Source organism: Rhamphochromis longiceps, linkage group LG11, assembly GCF_057381845.1.
Source record: "Rhamphochromis longiceps isolate RC_006_pf linkage group LG11, R_longiceps_female_GT1.1, whole genome shotgun sequence".
NCBI classification, from domain to species: domain Eukaryota; kingdom Metazoa; phylum Chordata; class Actinopteri; order Cichliformes; family Cichlidae; genus Rhamphochromis; species Rhamphochromis longiceps.
In genome coordinates, this window is record NC_140567.1 from 19149911 (window position 1) to 19166289 (window position 16379).

Sequence of the window (16379 nt, forward strand, 5' to 3'; positions counted from 1 at the left end):
GTCAAGTTCATAATCGCCTTTATTGCTGTTACACCCATAAATGTCTCTGTAATACGCTGTAAGTCCGCTGTCCAGCTCAGTGTTGCTCTGATTAAAGCTTAATCATCTCAGGGAGATGATTGAACTTCATCTCCCTGATCAGATGATCCGAGGCACTGTATATATTTATTTATTTATTTATTTTATTTTTAATTTTTATTTTTAATTTTTTTTATTTTTTTGTTTGCTCATTTTAGGAGATACCCCCTCTTGTGGTGCAATGGAGGAATAACTACTCTTTAAGTAGTGTGTCTGTTTGGAGACTGGGACACACATTATTTTGAAACTACTAAAGAAATTAAAATATTTGAACAACCAGAGCATTTAACATAATATGTTATTATAATGAAATTTCAATTATGGAGAGGTGTCTTATTTTTTGTCACAATCACACATTTCTTGCCCTCACACTTGCTAATGTCCTAAAGGAGTTATTTTATTATAAACTTTTACACACCCCATATTTTCTACATCACACATGCTGGTGGTCAAGGTGCTTAGCTAGCAAAAACGTTATTTAGCATTAGCAAAATCTGTTATTTAAATTCAATTTAATTCAATTCATTTATATATAGCGCCACAACAACAGTGACCTCAAGGCAGCTTATTTCTACAACAATAAAGACAAACTACAACAACCAAACGACCACCTTTGAGCAAGCACTTGGTGACAGTTGTAAAAACAACTCCCTTTGAACAGGAAGACCCTTAGGCAGAACCAGGCTCAGGCAAGGCTTCCATCTGAGTTATCTGACAGATTTGGGGTCAAGGGAGAAACACAGGACATTGACACACTGTGGAAGAGAGCCAGAAATGAACAATGAGTAATGATTAAATATAGAATGGTGCATAAACACATTGTGAGTAAATAAGAAATACTAAGAAATAGGCCTATTGCAGTATAACTAAGGGAGGATTTAGGACCCCTGATCCAATCTCAACTATATGCTTTAGCAAAAAGGAAAATTTTGTTCCTCAATCTTAAACGCAGATAGTGTATTTGTCTTTTGAATCAAAACTAGGAACTGTTTCAACAAAACAAAAGTCCTAAAAACCTAAGGCTTCCTCCCGTTGTAACACAACACAAACGACAATTAAAACAGCAGTCTGAGAGCAAGGCGACCTTTAGTAAAAGATGGGGGCTAATTATTCAAGACATTGTATGTGATGAGAAAAATTTCAAATTCAATTTTGTATTTAACAAGGGGCTAATCAAGAAAAGCCAGTATGAGAGAAGGCTTTTCATGGAGTTTTTAAGACAACCTGAAACTAATGAATTACCAGCTGAAAAAGCCAAAGAGTAATAAATGATGAATTTATGACAAGACAACTAGTTTCTCAGCTTCACTCTGAGACAAGATGTTTCTAGTTTTGCACAAATGACATGGATTGCAAATCACTGAAGTTTGCTAGCAGCCGTGTTTCACAAAGTGCAGATTGTTACTGATTTGGATTCTGATAGGTAGGGCTGGATCAGATGACCATCAACGATCCCTTAGTTATGTAGGCTTAGACTATAGGATGTTCCATGAAGCACTTCTTCAGTGGCATCTTTTCACTCTCTGCATTTGTATACCACTGTTGCATTTAATCATCAGCAATAATTACATTTTGGATCTCCATTTTTTTCTTGTTTGCCTCTCTTTGTGCTCTCTTTTATTTCCTCTCTCCCCCATCTGCTTGCTGTGTTTTTTCCCAGATGTTGTTAAAACACATATACTTTAGACCTATTTTCAAATACTTGTCAAATTGTTATTGTCTAAAATTAGCCTGAATGTTTAAGAATATGTTCATGCTTTGTACAAATGTTGAAAGAAACACTGATTTAACTTCACTTTATTTTTTCATATCTTGTGTTTTGTCAGCCTGTGCACTGAAATGTTATGATTGCATAGGGGAATCCTCTGAAAACTGCAATAAGACAACAGAATGTTCTTTCAGTACTCAGTGTGCTTCAATCAGACAGATTACATATGCAGGTATAGTATTTTATAGTTCTTGTTTTAATCAGCTTTGCACTAGCCCAATTTACAATGGCTACACTTTGGCTGCAGGTAGTTCAAAAGTTGATGTCACAGTGAAAACTTGTGCTGGATTTTGTGATGAGGGCTCTTTCAGCACTGGAGTCGGCAGGAACTTTTTCACCACCAAGTGTTGCAGTTCTGACCTTTGCAACACAGAAATCTCTGGTAACTTTCATTGTGTTTCTCAGTATTTGGATGTTATTGTTTGAACTGGCATTGTTCCATGAGCAAAAAGTGTCCAAAATGAATAAGAGATGAGTCCCTGTATTTTGTATATTAGTAATATTTGCTGTTAAACCTGTTAACGAGCTGGGAAAAACCTACTTGATGAATTAACTTTGAAAAAGGAATTAAGGCTTCAACCTCATAATCCAATTTCCATAATCTTTCTTCTCTAATTATTACATTTACTTTTATATTTCACAGTTGGCAATATCCTCTCTCTGAATGGAAAAAAGTGTTTCTACTGTGATCAACAAAATTGCAAAAAAACACATCACTGCTACAAAAATGAGGACTTCTGCTTCTCAGCAACAGGTAACAGGTTTCTTTATCCTTTGTTCATAAGAATATTCAGAGATTCCTCTGTTAAAAAGTGCAGTGTACTAAAAATCTTTTAATTTCCTCAGTGAATTCAGAAGGGGCACAGGCAACTGCAAAGGGCTGCATCTCCAAGTTTTTTTGCCAAAAACCAAAAACTGTATTTGAGAAAGGATTCATTCGAGAACTTAACTGCTGCCAGGGTGACTTCTGCAACAGCACCAGCAGTACAAGTGCAAGTTTTCTGCTCTTGGTGGCATTGCTAATCTCTGCTAATCTGTTGTCTTAATATTTTTTCTCATGTTCAAACTGCTTCCAGCCGTTTCTCCAGAACCCAAAGATGATTTAAAGTTTAGTGCGAAAAATGACTAAATATATTTAATATTTGTGTCCTTCGTCAAAATGTTCCAAATCCATCAATCCATCCATCCATTCGCTTCCGCTTATCCTTTTCAGGGTCGCGGGGGGTGCTGGAGCCTATCCCAGCTGTCATAGGGCGAGAGGCGGGGTACGCCCTGGACAGGTCGCCAGTCTGTCACAGGGCCAACACACAGGGACAGACAACCATTCGTGCTCACATTCACACCTAGTGACAATTTGGATTATCCAATTAACCTATCCCCACAAGCTGCATGTCTTTGGACGGTGGGAGGAAGCCGGAGTACCCGGAGGGAACCCACGCGAACACGGGGAGAACATGCAAACTCCACACAGAAAGACCCTGGCCTGATGTTGGAATTGAACTCAGGACCTTCTTGCTGTGAGGCAACAGTGCTAACCACCGTGCTGCCCCCACCGTGCTGCCCTGTTCCAAATCTGTTTTTCTTTTTTTAATATTGCCTGTAAATGTTCTCTTGTAACAAATTGCCTTTTATGATTGCCAATGTAAAACACTGATGCAATTAATAAATTACTTTAAAGTTATATTTCATTTATGTATAACTATAAAATAAAATGCGGCTGATTTATACACATCCCTTCAATAAGATCTTGATATGAAGACAAATCTTAAATACGGCTTAAAGTCTACAGTGCTATTGCAGCTGCTCCATAACCAACACCTGCGGCAGGCTAAACATGGGGTACTAAAGATGTACACCAAGAAAAATCGAATGAACTAAACTGCTGAATATTCAATTTATTCAGGTATAACACTGTCCTAACAACAAATCATTACATGGGATCCATAAAGCTAAAAAAAAAAAAAAAGCTCTGCGACTCTTATTGCTGTATTTCATGTATTGTAAAGACAGTTTGGAATAGTGCTAGGAAAATAAATTAATCACTATTAAAAATCACCAATTGCATTATTCTAAAGTACCAGATTTTGTGCATTTCACATTTAAGACTTAATAATCTTGCAAATAAAGCAATTTGTGGAAAATCAATTTTCAAAAGTGTCTATATATAGCAACAAAAAGATATTAAATAAATTGTCTGAAAAATAAGTGAACAAAGGTATGATTCAGTTAGCTTTTTTTTCCACCTTCCACCTTCACTGTTGCTGTATTTCTTTTGACGTTTTTCATTTAAACTGTGGAAGTTTCTTTTTGGGAACTGAGTTCTTCTCCTAGGATCGAGGATAAGTGCTCTAGGTTTGCAAGGTGTATTGAGGACATTGACACTGCTTGTTGTTCAGTTTACTTCTTTGGTCCAGTTAGAGCTAGCAGGCATCCTTTTGAGCTCCAATTGGACCAAACTGTACTACTGCTACCTGAAAGTCTGATGGGGCCATTGATTGTCTACTGGGGATGGCAAAGACTCATTTAGCTGTCTTGGCACATCTTATGCCAACCAGCCTCCTTTAGAAAAGTTACTATTTATAACACTAACTATGTTTAATTAAATGTAATCTTTATTGCTACATGAAGACAGTGTGCTTCAGGAGGAGAGAGGTTAGATGAACATCCATGAATTTGTGTTGTCAGTGTATATGTGTGTTAGAGGGAGAAAGAGTAATGAAGAGGAAAGTACAGAAAGAGCTTTTAAAACATGTGTAAGACGGAGTAGCAATAGTAATAGCGCAAACACAATAATAAGAGAAAAATATCAACATGCAAGCACTCCACTGTAGGCAATTCATAATTCATACTTTTTTATATTATTACTCCAGGTCTCATTACACTAATTAGAACTTAGGTTTTACTAAAGCACGTGTCACACATCGACTGCAGGTCTGAACTCTTCTAGACATTTCTCAGTGAGGCTGTGTGCAAGAACTGTTTCACTGCCTCTGACCATAAGCATGCCTTTAATCTGCCGCCTCCCTTGTACAAAGTCTGGGAAAAAGTCTTCCAATAGCAAGAACATATCTAAATCTTATAATTGACATCTTAGTAAATTGGTCCTATGTGTGTATTTGAGAGTGAGTAAATAAACATTAATAGGTGCCAAACTCACAATCCTCTCCATATATGCAGAGGCAATTTTATTTTCATTCCCAAAATGTTCTTCAAGAAGATATTTGGCTGTGGAATAGCCCTGCTCAGGAGGTAAATGCTGACAACTATGCACCAAGTCTTTAGGCTGCCCCCTAGTGAACTGCTCTAAAAAATGCAAACAGTTGCTCCAGTTATCAGTTTTAGCTTCCACTCCATTTTCAAAGGCATTCATAAATGATCTGTACTGTAAAGGGGCTCCATCAAACATAGGGATGTTTCTGGCTGGGAGGACAGAAGATAAATTTTGTTTTACAAGCAAAGTAGTGATGTCATTTTGTTTTTGCATAATATTGACAATCTCCTTCGTGCAATTCTCAGTCAAAGTAGGAGACTGAGGCTGTGTTTGCTGCGTCACTTGAGCTGAATCATCCACCTGATGTTGGTTTTGACTTTGTCTAGGTATGATTACTTGTGATTCAGAATGCAGAATTTGTACCAGAGTAATCTCTTTCTGCCGGAACAAATGTATCAGCACAAGGATTTAAACTAGGCGCTTCTTGTACGTGCCCTCTTTTAAAATAAGAGTTCATTCCATCAGAACGCTCAGAGCTACAAACTGAGTTTATTTTTAAGACATGAAGCTTTGCATTGGTTGCTGCCAGCTCTGTTTCCAAGGATAATTTCTTTTCTTTTCTTTTCTCAGTTTTTCCTCTTGCGCTTCAATAGAATATTTTTTCTTTAATGCAGCGAGTCGCTCCATGAGCGCTGCCTTGTCAGCCGCAGCTTTAATGTGTGCGGAAGATGTTGATGAAATTCGACTTTGCTGTGACAATGTTTTCGAAGGTGGCTTTACACTTGAGATATTAGAGACACTGTCTTCAGGATTTATTTCATCCAAACTTTCAACAGCTTGATCATTAAGAACAGTATTGCTTTGTTCAGTATACGGCTCGCCTGTTTCCTGCAACCAAATCTTTACTTTGTCCATAAAAACAGAGAATGCTGTCACCTTAGACTGATAATGTGCGGTTTGCCTTTTCACTTCATCTTATGGCAGTGGCAAACTTAAAAAAGGATTCTTGCAAAGCGTTTGCATCTTGATAGCATTTAATAAACTTCCCAAATTCAGAAGACACGTCCTTAACGTTCATGTGAGGTCATTAAAGCGGAAATTTTCCCCATATACTTTGATGCTTTCTTACACATTGAACTCCGCTTTTCTTGGCATGTCTTTATATACCAATCCAAACCTTTTGGTGTAAATTTGATGCTTCTTTTCTCTGCTTGCATCTGAGTGTCATCCTCTTGTTTACTCTTAATATCCGACATTTTTATTGTCCTCTTGGATTATTTCAAACATTATAAAGATGCACAGCACACTGAGAATCCATAGCATAGAGCACAAACATGACATCCATTTACCTGCTGATTGCAGCGAACAAACATTTCCACAGAGGGCGTTGGCATGTTTCAATTAGCGATCCAATTATGCACCAATTTAGTACATCAAAACTCAGTTCATCAGTCTTTGTAGTGAAATAATGTCTTTAAACTCCAATAGCTTCACCGTTTTCCTTTACGGCTTAAACAATATTATCACTCACCAGTTTTGATGAACGAGTGACATGTTGATCCAGGCCTCAACATCAAATCTGTTGGGAGTACTCACAGACGATCCAGTAACTTTTATTCGAGTTCGACGGTGATCCTTGAAATCCATATATCCAACATATCCATTAATGAAGGATTATTCCTTTGTCCACGGGTTTTTTTTTTTTACTTTATGTAGTGGCAATTCCTTTTGTTTGACAAACCAAACATCCCACAATTAAAAGTCCACAAGCCACTGCTGCACTGAGATAATATTTCGTACGCAGGCAAAAGAAGTCCACTGTCCAAACTTGAAAGTTGCATTTTTATGGTTTATTTATCCAGTTTGGCAAGCAATAACAAGATCCATTTTTTTGTTACTTCTTGCTGCTTCTCCTGCTCTGGTAAAAAAAACAAAAAAAACCCATAGGCCCACCCCAGTGCATGCTGGTCCTATACCAGTCTCTTTCTTTATAGAAACAAAATGGCCCTACAGCTCTTACTGACTAATTTAACAAAGTAACATCAAACAAACATTGAAACAAAATACAACAAATAAACTTGTAAATAAATCCCAAAATATAAGTAAACTAACAACAAACTTTAACTAATTTCAAAATAATAAAAAATAAGAACAAATAGCTCCAACACTAATAATTAAATATAGTGTGGCATATAAACATAAAGTGAGTGAAAAAAGGTCAACGAAAAAGAAGTCCTATTGGCCTATTGCAGCTTAATTAGGGAAGGATTCAGGGTCACCTAATCCCACCCTAACAATATGCTTTATTAAAATGGAAACTTTTAAGACTAATCTTAAAAGAAGGGAGAAGGTGTCTCCTGAATCCAGACTGGGAGCTGATTCCACAAAAGAGGGGCCTAAAAGCTAAGACTCTGGCTCTCACAAGTATGCCCGCAGTCTAAAAGCAAAGTGCTCTATTGGGGTTATACGGTACTATGAGGTTTTTCAGATAAGATGGGGCCTAATTCTTCAAGACCGTGTATGGCATACAAAGGAGTTTAAGTTTAATTCTGGAATTAACAGGGAGGCTTTTGAGGGAGCCTGTTTGCAATGAATTACAGTACTTCAGTCTAACAGTAAAATATGCATGAACTAGTTTTTCATTATCTGAGACAGAGTGTTTCTAATTTAAGAGATATTAGATAAATACAATAAAGCTGTCCTACAAATTTTTTAAAATTTCTACATTGAAGGAAATATCTGCTTCAAAAACAACTCCAAGGTTCCTTACAGTGTTACTGAATGTCAACGTAATGCCATCCAGATTAAGCATCTGATTAGATACAATATTTCTATGATTTTTAGGGCCGTGTTCAATAGCCTCAGTTTTATCTGAATTTCAATGCAGGTGGTTAGAGGCCATATAGGTCTTTAGGACATTTCTGCAGTTTTACTTAAGAAAAAGAAGGAGAAACAACTTTAAGAGTAAAAAATTGTACAATCTAAATCCAACAGCACCTGGGCTTCCTCTCATGTTGCCATGCCATGTGATCCTCTTCTTTTCTATTAAGAGTACAATCAACAGGATATTTCCAATTAAAGATTTATATCAGGTTTAGAAATTAAGGCTTACTTTGTTTTCTTTAACGGGAATATTGTCTCCAAATGGACCTCCTATTTTGACAGCAAAGCATTGTTTGTTGGTTTGTTTCTACTGTGTTTGTTCAGTTTGCAAAACAAACACTGTTGATATACCTTTTTTCTGGCCTTGATGGTCTGTCTCTGTCATCTGGGTATCTCCTAAATGTTTTGTGAGATAATTAAGAGTCTGATTTTTTTTTTTAATGCAAGGCACCGTCTATGCTCAATAAATCACATGAGTCAATTTATTTCATATGACATGATACCATGAAGAGAACAGTCAAGAAGGAATCCTTCAAAATGGTTACCTGGATAATCTATCCCAAAGTGATCTTCTGTGAAATTACAGGGAGAAATATTTACAGGGTTGTTTTGGTGGAGACATTAAAAAAAAGAAAGAAATAACAAGAATTATCAAGAAATCAGAAACACAATTTTTCTGCCATGCTTTTACAAATATTAGCTCAAACATCAAATTTATAGACATCAGGTGTATAAAACAACCATTGCAACCATCAACTTTTTTTTATCATGTTGCTCATGGAGCTCATTTCGGCCATCATAGCTCCATTTTTCAGTGTCAGATATGATATGACTGATAAAACTTATTTATATTTAATTAATATGGATATGCTGTTGAAGCAGGCTCTGGATGCTTTTAGATTCTTTTGAATAATTTCAGAACACCTTTAAAGTGTAGACACTTTTCTGCCAAATCCTGTATTCAGTTGTGATGAGAGGTCTTTGCTCAGTATCAAGTGCTCATGACTAAATTATGTCATTATTTTTTCCTTTTTTTTTTTTTTTCAAAGGACGTACCTTTTTTCTGGTCGAGGTGGTGGTTTCAGTGATTCATTTGTGTGTTTCCTATATTTGGTTGGAGGAGAAAAAAAACATTTTCAGCTTCAGAGTCAACAGATGGTAACATCATTACACAGACAGTTATAATCACTATCAGAAATATGATATGGCATAAATTTATGTAATATTTCCTCAACCTTTTCCTCCAGATGAACACTGCAAACACTGCAGCTAAGGTGATTATGATGAGAGCCACAAATGAGACTGGAAAGGCCATTGGAGCAGAACATTTAACTTGTACATCAGTGATCCTGGTGATGTAGATACATTTGAGGTTAATAAACACAATTCAACAGATGAAATACTTCGATAACATATAGAGTAGAGATAAAGTGTCTCTGCTAACCCTTCACATTTAAGCTGACTGTGTGGGCTTGTTCCCTGTTAGGGTGAGGTTTCTGACTCCATCTCCTTCAGTAACAATAAAAGTGATTGTGGAAGTTGTCTGCCAGGTGCCTCGTGACATCATGATCTCTGAGACCTCAATGGTGAGGTGAGAGACACTCCATGAGAACACCGGAGGATGTGATGAACATGTGTGTGTAACAGAACACGAAACAGTTATAGTTGAACCAGCATCAACTTCTTTTGGAACGGGGGTCATCACTGGTTTTTCTGGAGAAGCTGAGCATGACAAACACAAAGAAGATTATACTTGATACTTAGAAAGCAATGTGTTTGTCACATTTCAGTGATCTACAGTGGGACTCCCTGTCTCATGTCCTTTCTCTGCATAGATACAGAAGGGTCCGTTGTCAAAGGGCTTGATGTCATCAATCTCCAGTGAGCAGTTTCCCTCATTTAGATTTCCTAACATTTTGGTTCGGCCCTTAAAGTGAGCGGTTAAATAAAGATAATTACTATTTATACTTACTCTTTGCCCTCATGCTGATGTTCACTTCTTGTGTTTGATCTGATGTAGAGCTAATATTCAATGGCAAAATGGAGCCTGAGATATAAAGAGTTTTCATTTCACATTAAGTTCAGTACATGAAATATATTGCACATTGAATATATCACATGGTACTCACATTCAGCATTCAGTGGAATCGACTTTTTGGCACTCTGACCCGCAGGGTAGTGTTAGAGTTGAACTGTTAGATGTTTGTCATTTTTATGTTTACCATTTGTACAGTGTTTTAACTGATGAAACTCCACTGTCCTTCCCCCCAGATTCTCGAGGTTCTGGTGGGGGGCTGTAATGTTTTATTGCAGATACATCCTATCTGGAAGATCTGCTTCTTTTGATGTAGGCTTCCTGCGTTTACGACCCTTTGGTCAGCAGGAGGTCTAACACACACACACACACACACACACATTCTTACAGAAGTTCACACATATACATTTACATACAGTGCCTTGTCTTTGTAACCAAAGGGGGTTGCAAGGGGAGGTGTTTTGTAAACTATTGTTTGAAGTTTGTTAATAAAAGGCAGCGAGAGGAGGCCATCATCGGGGGTCATTGTCGTGCTGGACACAGATGAGAGGCCTCCCTTGCGCAAGTAATCGATCGATCGACTGTCTTGTTTTCTTCATGATGAATAAGTCTCTAGAATTAGCGGGGTTTGTGGAAACACAGACCCAACAGGTAGTTAACAGCACAACTTACACTCTGGTGCTCTTCTTCTACTGTCCAAGTTTGAACTATTTTCCTTTCCCAAATCCCTTCAGATACCAGAGTGTCCATGTTCTGGTTTGTTCCAGGTAAACCCTCTAGGGTTAAGGTTGGGGGAGCAGAGAAACATGTATGCTGCACACTGCAGGACACAGTGCCCTGCTCTCCCACTCTGAGGATACCAATAATGCTCAACTGTGGTTCTGGTGCATGTTCTGTTAATTCAAAGCAAAAATTGAGAGCTACAGCAACACAGCAACTTTGCAGAAGTTATTAACTGTAATAAAACAAACTTAGTTAAAAGAGATAGGAAAGAAAAAAATACAGATAGCTGAAAGTAAATAATTCTCCAAATTATTTTTTGTGCCTCTCTTAATGTTTTGTTGTTTTAAGTGTTATTGAAATACATTTATTGGGTTTAGACAACACTGTGCTGGAAAAAACTCTCTTAGTACAACTTGTTCTTAGTACAACTTAGATGCAGAGGCAAATCATTTCAAGTTATACATGCGCAAAACTAAAATAATGATAAATAATGAAAATATAAAATGAAGATTCTTTTCAAACCACAGAAGCTTTTGCCACAAGGCCTTATGATTGTGGCATTATACATTTTTTTTTTTAAATCAGAGAGGACTCAGTTTGTCATGGTAAGGGTTACTTTCTCTAGTAACTTGGATGTATATCAATGGAATTAAAGTTGAATTGAAGAAATTAATGAATGCTTACCTGAAACAATAAGTTCAGTAGATCCATCATAAAATGAGTGACCTTTGGTGTGGTAGGAAGTAATTGCGTTCTTATCTATCCATGGATAAAGTCGGTCACGGTTGTGTGACATCTCCAACCTTTCAATCTTAAGACTACAGTTCTGCTCCACCACTGATCCAATTAAACTAGTTCGACCATCAAACTTACTAATAACATTCCCTCCTTGCTTAAATACAGCTGGAAATCCATTGCCTTGGTACAAGTACCACATCACTTGAAGGTCATTAGGCTGTGAGTTTTTGTAGGAGAATTTGCATGGAATGATGAGACACGATCCCTTCAACCCAGTTATGGTGCTTGGAGCAGTGAAGGACCAACCCTGATTGAGTATGTTTCCTGCAAAAGAGAAAATACTTTTGAAGCACTTTGGATCTTAACAAAAAATAAATAAATATTGGCATCCACCAGTGCTACCCCCCGGCCTCCTAGATGTTGCAGGTATGGTATAAATTTGAAAACCCCAGGTGATTTTCCAAAAGTTGACCTGTGAACTTGAACCAGATGACTTCAGTCTTGACTTATTGCATTCTCAAACTTGAGTGCCCACAATTGTGGAGCAACAACAATACCCTCAGCCTTTTATGCCTGACACTAAAAAAGGGCTCACACTCTATTTAAAATTAAATGAACTTGAAACAAAACATCTATTTTCAAATTTGAAGAATGATGACAGAAAAACATTTGTGATCTTATTACTACAACTTGAGTGCACACATCCCAAAGTCAGATAACAATATTAACCTCCATTATTTGTATTTGTATCCCTAAATGTTCCATGTCATTTTACTTCTGTTTTGGTTTCCACCACACTGAGGAAACTCTTTAATAACTTATGTGTTGAATGGCAGTGTCATGGCCCTGTGCCTCCCCGGCTAGCCCAGTCTGGCTACAAGTGTTTTTGCGTCTATTGTCCCTTCTCTCTTCCCTCTCGCACTCAGCGCACCACCGGGGCGGATTTCTCTGTGGGCTCCCGTCCCTGGCTCCCACACCTGCAAACAATCTCCTGTGATCAGCGCTCACTCAAGGAGCTGGCTGGAGGTGCCTCGTCGCTGGATTATTGTGTAACTCTTGTTAGTGTACCGCCGATTCTCTAGCGATCGTGGCTCAAGAGTTGGGAGTTCGCCTTGTAATCGGAAGGTTGCTGGTTCGAGCCCCGGCTCGGACAGTCTCGGTCGTTGTGTCCTTGGGCAAGACACTTCACCCGTTGCCTACTGTTGGTGGTCAGAGGGCCCGGTGGCGCCAGTGTTCGGCAGCCTCGTCTCTGTCAGTGCGCCCCAGGGTGGCTGTGGCTACAATGTAGCTCGCCATCACCAGTGTGTGAATGTGTGCGTGAATGGGTGGATGACAGGTTGTGTAAAGCGCTTTGGGGTCCTTAGGGACTAGAAAAGCGCTATACAAATACAGGCCATTTACCATTTACCATTAGCCTCTTCGAGTAATTTTCGCGAACTAGTCTCATGTCACTCACTTGTCTCTGTGTTAGATTCTACCTGCCTGCCTGAGGACTTCCTACCCCTGGTTAGTCGTGAGTGGGTGAGTCGGCCTGGTGCGAGCTGAGAGGAGGAGTATTTGTGTTGGAGTGTTTTCCTAAAACTGCCCTCATGACCCTTGGAACCCCTGGACCCGTTCCCCGCACTTGTAGATATTGCACTTGGTGACTGTGGAAGAAATAAACAACCAACTCTTGTGATTTCAGTCTGCGCTAGTCCTTTCTGCGTGTGTGACAGGCACATTGCATACACAGGCTTATTTGCTACTACTGACAATGCCAGGATTTTCACATTACTCCCTCTAACACTGGAAATCTAACAAATCCGTCATCAGGTCTAAGCCCTCTGTCAGTCATTGTATTTCTGAAATATGTATTCAGATATTCATAAATGGTTTAAAAAAACGATTAATTGCTGATAATGGCTGCTGGTACCACTGGAAATATTATTATTACTATTATTATTATTATTATTATTAGTAGTAGTAGTAGTAGTATTAAAGTACATTTCAAAAGCATGTAGTAAACTTAGGTAAAATAATTTTTATTGCAGATGTAGTTTGTGAGAGAAAACAAATGCAGGACAATCCTATAAATGCTGTAAGAGCTTTAGGTGTATTGTTAGCTGTTAAATTTAGATACATATTTGTACTTACTCTTTACCCGTAGAGTGATGCTTGCTTCTTTTGTCTCACCTCCAGGGAAACGTGCATAGCATATCAGCGATCTTCCATCATCATTAGCTGATGCTGTAAATGTCAGTGTGGAGACAGTCCTCCACTGAGCCCCCCCTGATAATTTGCTAGTATCAGAGGAGGCTGGCATATTACCATAATTCCATGTCACAGTTGGAATATTTCGATAGCATGTGTATGAAACAGTGCAGGTTACTTTATTTGGATCTCCCTCCAGAAATTCATATGATGCAGAGCTGACAGTCAGCCCTGAAATGGAGCCTGGGATACAATTAAAAATGGTTAAATATCAAAGATGGCGTAGGATAAAATGCAATTTACTTTCACTACATACATTGTGAGGTTAAGGTTCTGGATGCTGATGCAGAGCGACCACCACGGTGTTCCACATAGCACTCCACAGTTTGATATTCTTTCTCTATGAACAGAGTGGTTGTCACCATAGTTTTGGATCTTCCATCAGATAGACGGCTATGAGTTAGACGTTCGTTTCGCAGGGGGATGTTGAGCCTCAGACTTGGGGGATAAGTGGGACAAGTGTGGTAAACACTGCATTGCACTGTTACAGACTGCCCAACCACTGTGTTCCCAAAGATCTCGATAACCGGTGGATCTGCTGTGCCTTAAATCATAAAATGTGAAGATTTACATAATCATATAACAACATAGTGATCAATTTATAGTGAAATCTTAAATTATTTACCTACCCACTACTTCAACTGTTACAGTTGTGTCTTAGAAAGGGTAGGTTCTCCATCCAACATTTTCAGGATCCACCCAGGGATAAAGCTTCTGACTGTGATCAGCCAAGGTCACTGGGTCAATCAACAGACTACATGTCCGATGGTGTGAAGAACTATATACACGTGTTCTTCCTTTAAATATGTCCAACACATCATTCCTGTTCCAGTTGTCATATACTATTGGATATCCTCTGCTCACATCCTGATACCACACTACACGATCTGGTCTTTTCGGTGGATACTGATCGTAATCATAACTGCAAGGGATAACAAGACAGGAACCCAACAATCCTTTGATTTTACTCGGCATTGTTACCTGCCAAGCACTGGAGCTGCACCAAATATATCCTGCAAGAGGGTTGAGAGAAAAATGAAAATAAATTATAATTTTAAAATAATTTATAATAATTTTAAAATAAATTATAATTTTAAATGCAAACTATTTCCAATATACAAGATAAAATCAAAATATTTACAGACAGACAGACAGATAGATAGATAGATTTGATGCTATACTGTGATTAAAAAGTGTTCCATTAATCTGTTCTTAGAAATTGCCATACCTAGAATATAGTAGCACAGGATAACATGTCCAAATCCAGACATTTTGTACATGGTATCGGACTCCTGAAATATATAAAATGACCTTGTAAGAATGGGTGAATGAGGCAAATTGTATAAAATGCTTTGAGTGCCCCGATGCATAGAAAAGCGTATATATACATGTTTCACGGCATGAAAACCATATCCAACTTTATGCTGTGAGGCTCTGATTTCTACTTCCCCTTTCAAAATAATGTTATGATGTTGTAAACTATAATCAGTAAAAGTTCCAAACGTTTCTCATAGATTTTCTGTGTTGAGGTGACATTGTGTAGCAAAACTGCTGCATGCCTGTGTAGCCTGAGAAGTCATTAGCATTCTGTGGTTGAGTTAATCTTGTAGGCTAGAAGAAACTTAGTATTGTTAAAGTATTTATTTATTTATTTCCAGGAAATTAACCATCTGTAAGTTCAAACATAAATTCAATAAATTAAAATTACATCTCGCATCTGATTATGTCCTGATTATCTTGAACTAAGTAAAATTATAGAATAGAATAGAATTCTATTTGTCACACATGCAGACCTCCCTGCATAGGAATGCATACAATTTAGGCTACATCCCAGCATGGATTTACAGTAATGCTTTACAGGAGCTTGTACTATGATGTCATAACTTAGGTTGAATTATGTACCTGTTATGCAGCTTGGCTAGTGTGATGTTACACAATACTGAAAGAGAACAGGATATCATGAACATCACACAATTAGAATTTAATATACTCTTTTAGTAAAAGACGCATGACCTTAAACATTTTTGATACCTCACCTCTCTGTTGAATGGGAGCTTGACCCTGACATGAAAGGAATCTTTACTGCTTTATTTTAGCACTCCAACAATTTCTTAGCGTCTCTGCACACCACAAATCTAGCCACTATCGTGCTTACGTGTTTTGTGGGAGAGAGAAAAAGTGAGCTCACTACCACTTCCGATTTAAACTCTCCCCTAAATCTTCCAGGTCCTAAAGCCTTCCCCATTACATTAAATTTACACTGTTAGTTTCAAGCACTATGGGAATAAGATCCATAAATTTCAATTTAATATTGCTCAGTTGTAGCTATTGTTGATATAATTACCTATTACTTAATTACTTTTTTTGCTGATTAAGTGGTAATAACTTGCTAGTTATACATCATTACCTTCTTTTTTCCACTTTATTATCCCAATATTTACTACATTATTATTGAGCTGTAAATTAAATTGCTTTTGAAAATGTAAAAATGTCAAAAGAACCTCTACTTATTTGACAGTTAGATTTCATGAGGAGTTGGCTGGGGTTCTATCAAGGTCAAGGTCAAGTTTATTGATATAGCACATTTCCAACAGCTCATGCTGCACAAAATGCAGAAAAAAGCCACTGTTTTTTAAGGGCTACCCGTGTGTTATTTTCAAATGTTTATGCACATTGTTTTGTTGTTATGGTAG

General features: G+C 37.8%; 2 pseudogenes; both read right to left on the minus strand.

Annotated features, from left to right (window-relative positions):
• Nucleotides 1-3637: 3637 nt before the first annotated feature.
• On the minus strand, nucleotides 3638-6313 carry LOC146658881 (uncharacterized; annotated as a pseudogene).
• Nucleotides 6314-8179: 1866 nt separating this feature from the next.
• Nucleotides 8180-14957, minus strand: LOC146658882 (uncharacterized; annotated as a pseudogene).
• Between the last annotated feature and the right edge of the window lie 1422 nt (nucleotides 14958-16379).